The following is a 6000-nucleotide window of genomic DNA, read 5'->3' as shown; positions in this document are numbered from 1 at the left end:
ACCCCATAAAGTATGAAACCGGACAAAGCCATGAAAACAACTGGTACAAATAGGGACAATCCCCAGATATTGCCCTAACAAACATAGAAAGTGGATAGAATAACAGGTGTGTCACTAGCATGGATTCTCTGAAGGGTATAAAGTCGTAACCTGAAATGCTTGTCATTATTTTCCAATGTCAGTCTTTAATGGTATGCCACTAAATTGCCAGATAGACACAAGGTTATGAAAAACAGACCAAAGATAAGAGGCAAACAGCTGTATATTCAGTGAAAATCTGTACAGTTGAAAGGTATGATATGGATATATATATCTGTGTATACACATTATCCACAGACATAAACCAAAGCAAATTATGAAATGAGGAATGTACAGACATATGTATACATGTACATGTATATATCTATACACAACAAACATATGTCCCTGTAGATATAACACATGTACATAAATAGATCACGGTATAGCTATTATGGATAGACAGACAGACATGCACGAAAGGTGAATAAACTGCTGCTCTCAAAACCATTGCCCGGAAAGTACCAATGTGACAGGCCTGCAAGTTCTACACTTTAAACATGAATATAGGTGTCCTTTGCAGGATCCCAAAAATTGATCTCATACGAAGTGCGAACTGTCATTGACACAAATGAAGTCACAGCTGCAACTACGATATAGCTGTACATGCAACAGTAGCAGGTGCAAGGGTAATAACACATGGGTCGATAGAATGTATGACGTATGACCTGATATCCGGAGAGTGGGGAGTGCTTAGAAGTGTCCTCACATTTTATTATCACTCACATTAAACATGTCTAATGGGTACTGTGGAGGGGTGCCAGGTATGGGAATCATGGGTATGCAGAAATGAGCCTAGGTGTTGGTTGGCACAGATTTATTAGGTCCGCCCCATGGGAGTGATCAATATACCTATGTGGGTATAGCACACGCCTATATTCTCCAAAAAGGTTCAACCCATCTACTGGATATTGTGTAAACCATTGGGGGAAGACGTAGGGACCTATATCAGTGTCATGTATGTGATTATCATGGAAGGACATGCGTACGACCAAGATGGTAACCATACCTGCCAAACTGTCAGAATAAGACAGCTGGACTAAGGCATAGTACATGGAATACAAATAGGGACTATATTAAATATACCCCAGACAAACTCAGAACGTTGATAGAATAATGGCGTAGTCAGGAATATGAATGTTATGAGGGTTAGTAATCATGAAATAGAAATGTCAGTCACTATTATCTAACCTCACAGTCCGTAATGCCTTGCCAGTAATTTACCAGAAAGGCACATTATTATGACAAATGTAACAAGATCATAGGTCAAACGTCGGGGCGTTTACCCATAATGTGTACTAGTGAGAGGTATGAAGGTAACCCATCCAAAATAAATGTACAGAACTAGTGATACTAGGTGGACAGGTGAGAAGAAAGACATCAGGACAAATGACAAAACATGTACAAGTCAAAAGCATGTACTTCGACAAATGTGAATGACAACGTATGCCCTGTGAAAGTCAATGTAGAAGGTTAATAGACTCAAAAGAAATGTGTCCTTCAGGGTGTCATGCAGTGTCACCGATACAGTGTCCAGTCCCCCATACTCGTATGTGAGCTCTGCCACTGACGGAAAGCGCAAATACCGGCGTACACATAAGGTACATGATAGAATAATTAGTATGGATAAGCACCTGTTGGCCTTTGTGAGGAATACAACCCTCTGGGAGGGTGTGTCCTGCAATATACATGTAATGGCATCTGGCCTGTGATGCCGCCATACAGTGTGTGTATTGGTGTCAGACAATTGATATCCTGTATCAGAAACATACCTCGCAACTGTACAGATCTACGCAGAATGTGCAGAGTTTTGCCTCATATATTTGGTGTGTTCCTCTTAAAATCTGTACCTTTCTGGCGAATACCTGAGAACTGAAGTCATTAAATAATGACAAATAATTGAGTTTAAGACTCCAAATCCTTCAGAAAAGTCATACTAATGCAAAACCTATTATTCTGTCAATTATCTACGTTTGTAAGAGCAATATTTAAAATCTGCCCCTATTTGTCCCCCCATCAGTTAAGGCTTTGTCCAGATTTTTTCTCTAGGAGGTTGAGAGGTATGATCAGAAACAGATACATGTCTGAGGAAACAGCATTATCGACTGCAAGATAACTCAGAAGGTATGAAAAGCGCTGCAGTTGGACGTTCAGTATTGGCCGCAGGCATGTGCTGACATGTCAAATGACACAGCAGTCTACATGAAGTACCTATAGGGCTGTCACCTTTACAAATGATGACAGTGGGACATACCCACAGCCATGCACACACCACAAACAGACATAGCACACAGCAAAACTAGGCCATGATACACAAAGCCTCCGGTGTGTACGAGTAGAGTGAGAGTACAGCAAGTAAAGATGTCTGCCAAGCTATACAGCAAACTCCTGTAGGGGTGTGTAAGATCGCCCGTAACATGAACATTGCACGGACAATGTTGGGATTTGCAACATACCCCATTTGTATGTGAAAGCTATGCAAATATGCGATACATGAAACAGTCAGCTGTCCGTCCAAGAGCAGAGTTATGTGCAGAAATGTACCCGGATGTTAGGCGACTAACGTTCTGCACGTTGTTAAATGGAGCAATGACAGCTGCAAATACGGTATGAATACAGTCGAAGAAGCATGCCAATGTCCAAATCTAAGGCCAGTGGCATTATTGTCCATTGGATATCAATAAAACTGTAGTTGTCCTCCCCCGATCTCCGGTGTGGAAGCGTAGTGCAGCGCCACGAGAACGCGCTGCACTTCAAAACAAGTCTAATATGTATAATATACATAGAAAATGTAGGTTTAGTTAGATGTTAGTACACCATGCAGATGAATGGCAAGCTGGAGACAACATGGCTACTGCTTACTGGTTGTTATGTGTGGAAGCGCTCTGTCAGAGATGTAATGAAGCATTTGTAGGCAATGTGATGCAAGTGAGGTTGAGGATAATGAATCACAACATGTCATGCCATATGTGCCAAGCATCTACATTATAGTGTGGGATAAGGGGACTAGTAGAGTAGAAGATAGGTGACAACATGAGTGTGTATGTATAAAACACTGTAATTTTACCGGAGCAGTGTCACATGTTTGCTGTCAGTACTCAGTGGAAGAGGCGTGTTATGAGCTATCCTAGGAAAGTCAGGAGACTGATGGTGTACGCCATGGATACCACCGATGTTACCTACAAACCTGCCCACAGTGTGTCCGCGCTCGTGCGCGCCAGTAAGCCCAAGTAAGCATGTGTGCGCGTGTGTCAGCCCATGTGTGAGTGTTGAAGAACGAGTAAGCTAGTGTATGAATGGTGAAGCCCGTGTAATGTTGTGTATGCCAGTGTACACGTTTGTAAGCATGTATACATGTGTACTACACACATCACACACGTACTGCACACTCAGACACACATGCTGCCAATACTACACACATCAGTGAAATGGCACATGGATGGAGAATACATCATCAGAATTAGCAGTGCTGTAAACTATGCTACATTGATGGTCACAGCTGCAATGCATCATGCCTGCTGATATACACCTGGAAGTATCACACTTTGTGTTAACAGCATTCTAACATCAATACAGTGGAATAAAGCCACCGTGTGCATCAGCACCAGGTTAGTCTGATCCTGCATCAATGTTACACATCACAGGTGGTGGCACAGGTGACATCATATGCACAGGGTGTGGTGTTACATTTCCAGAGCTGTCATTGAGCCATCCAATTTTCACGTAGGTGTGTGTGTGTGTGTGTGTGTGTGTGAGGGATAACAGTTATTGCATGGCCCAATGGTGATGCAATGGGTTTGTGGTGATAGCCCTAGCTGCTTGTGGTATATGTGTGTGTCTGCATATACACAAGTACAGCATGTGTCAGCCATATACAGGAGGTTGTGGGACAGTCACAGACTGTACCTGCCAGCCTGTAGAGATCGCCATTACTGGCCATGGACACCCCTCCATGCATCCAACACTAACCCAGTCCTGCACGTGTCACTGTATATACATACAGTCCTGGGATCTGTACCACAACCTGTGGATAAACGTGAGTCAGTAATGTTAACCTGAGCTGCATAGAATTGTCAGTTACTACATATGGATATGAGCCATACTCCCCCTGCAAAGTAATAACCACTGCTGACTGTCGCTGAGATGTGCATATGACCATGCAAAGGTGCTGTACTAACATTGTTTCCAATGCCCCTTGTAATACCCAGCAACACAACAACCGGTCACTGCACAAGTATAACCCATGATCACTACAGCACACAGTATGTGCACTATCACAGAGCCATAGCAGATGTAGATACATCCAAGGTGATCATGTACAGATAATGCAGCACATTAAAGAGTGATAATCTCAACATACATATCTATATATATATATATATATATATATATATATATATATATATATAGGTTCATAGGTTCATAGGTTCATACTAGGCTATCTGCCCAAGGGCATTTACAAGCCTAGCCCATCGTTTTGTGGCTTACGCCACCCCTTTAGTATGGGGAACTATACCCATTATTTTGCTGTGCCTCTGTCGAGCAGTGACACTGAGGTAATCCCTGGGGTATATCTGCGATCTCCCATCCATTGGTCAAGATTTCTCTTGAACAAGGCCAGCGAGGTGCTCTGCCTCACATGTACCGGGATTTTGTTCCACAGCATAGGGAGTCTTTGGGTGATGAATCTATCCCTCCAGCACGTCCTATTAATAGCCGTGTCGAGGTTTAAGTCTCCCGCCCTTGTGGCTCTGATGGATCTAGATTTTTTGAGGTGAAGCATATTCATCAAATCTGGGTTTGACATGGCCTTGTATGTTAGGCAAAGGTCACCTCTGAGCAAGCGGTAAGCGACTGAATAGAGCTGGAGTTCTTTCAGTCGGGCAGCATAGGACATATTTTTGAGACCCTTTATCCTTTTGGTGAGGAACTTTTGTGGCCTCTCCAGCTGCTGCAAGTGTCGGGTCAGATACATTCGAATGGGGCATTGTACTCAATCATTGGTCTGATGAGTGATGAGTAAAGGGAGACTATGACCTCCCTTGATCTAGATGAGAATCCCTTCATGATAAGGTGGGCAATGTAGAAGGTCTTCCTAACTACTTTAGCTACATGGGTGTCGAATGACAGACTACTATCAACCTGGGTCCCCAGGTCCCTGATAACTTCTTCTGTGCTCAGTGGATTGCCACCTATTTGGTAGCTAGGGTAACCTTGTTTTTCGAAGGGTATGACTATGCATTTTTGGCATTTAACTTTAGGCGTGGCTCTGGCACCAGTTATCCGCTTCTGTGAGACCCTTCTGAAGGATATCTGTGTCAGATGTGTTTTCTACTATGGCGCACAGTTTGCAGTCATTTGCAAACTTTTTCAGCCCTAACCCTCCTGTGTTTGCTTTTACTGGAAAAGTAGATGCCAAACAAGAGTGGGCCCAGGACTGAGCCCTGTGGGACACCACTTGTGACAGGCTTTGAGTCTGACATGGCCAGCAACTCTGACCCTGTGGGTTCTGTCACTCAGCCAGTTTGTAACCCATCTTGTGATGTATGGGTTAACATTTAAGCTGATGAGTTTTTCAATGATACCCGAGTGGGGTATTGTATCGAAGGCCTTAGCCAGATCGAGGTAGGCTGTATGGACTGCCTTTCCCTCATCAATGGCTTTGGTGACTGTTTCAAAAAGTCAACCAAGTTTAAAAGGCATGATCTGCCTTTGACAAAGCCAAACTGGGTTGGATCCAAAGTCTGCAAATTCCCTATGTCTTTATTTATGAGGTCCATTATGATCCTCTCCATGGCTTTGCAGATAAGGCTTGTCAAGCTAATGGGCCGGTAATTTCCAGGGTCGGTGGAGGCACCGCCTTTGTGAAGTGGGACCACAGTTGCAGTGCGCCACCCCTGGCACGTATCCAGAGGTAAGACT

Source organism: Protopterus annectens, chromosome 8.part0 (genome assembly GCF_019279795.1).
Source record: "Protopterus annectens isolate FY-2018-M chromosome 8.part0, PAN1.0, whole genome shotgun sequence".
NCBI lineage: Eukaryota > Metazoa > Chordata > Ceratodontiformes > Protopteridae > Protopterus > Protopterus annectens.
The sequence above is the reverse complement of the archived record's forward strand: the minus strand, read 5'-3'. Positions refer to the sequence as shown.